The sequence below is a fragment of the Phycodurus eques genome, unplaced genomic scaffold, assembly GCF_024500275.1.
Source record: "Phycodurus eques isolate BA_2022a unplaced genomic scaffold, UOR_Pequ_1.1 contig_1054, whole genome shotgun sequence".
Lineage (NCBI taxonomy): Eukaryota > Metazoa > Chordata > Actinopteri > Syngnathiformes > Syngnathidae > Phycodurus > Phycodurus eques.
Window position 1 is genome coordinate 1 of NW_026905050.1, and position 547 is coordinate 547.

The following is a 547-nucleotide window of genomic DNA, read 5'->3' on the forward strand; positions in this document are numbered from 1 at the left end:
ACCTGGTATTCCCAGGCGGTCTCCCATCCAAGTACTAACCAGGCCCGCCCCTGCTTAGCTTCCGAGATCGGACGAGATCGGGCGTTTTCAGGGTAGTATGGCCGTAAGCCACATGGTTAGATGAAAAGCTAAATTTTATATTTAAAAAATATCATATTTCGCTTAGAAATATCTCGAGCGGATCGCGTCATCTTTCTTCTCCAATTGTTGGCTGGTCTATTTGGATTTTTTTGTGTGGATGATGCGAACTTGAGGTCCACACAATAATGTGCAATAATTACGAATCATTTTAAAAATCCATACCTTTGTATCCTTAGCCTCGAGCCAATTAAAAGCATGATGTGATAAATTGTGATCAGGACCTTCACAAAGGAGCTTCCCAGTAAGTCTCTGTGCCATTTTAGAGGAAAACATCCATTTATAATAGTTCCAGGCAGTGGTTTGAATCCCCAAAGCTTTGGTTGGAGTTTACACCACATTTGCTTTTTTTATTGCTTAAAAAATGCTTCCCAGCGGTCCTGCTGTACACTTTTTATATTTCATCATA

General features: G+C 40.6%; 1 pseudogene; it reads right to left on the reverse strand.

The window, feature by feature from the left end:
- Positions 1-109, reverse strand: LOC133399005 (5S ribosomal RNA; annotated as a pseudogene; the record flags this gene model as incomplete).
- Positions 110-547: the final 438 nt, after the last annotated feature.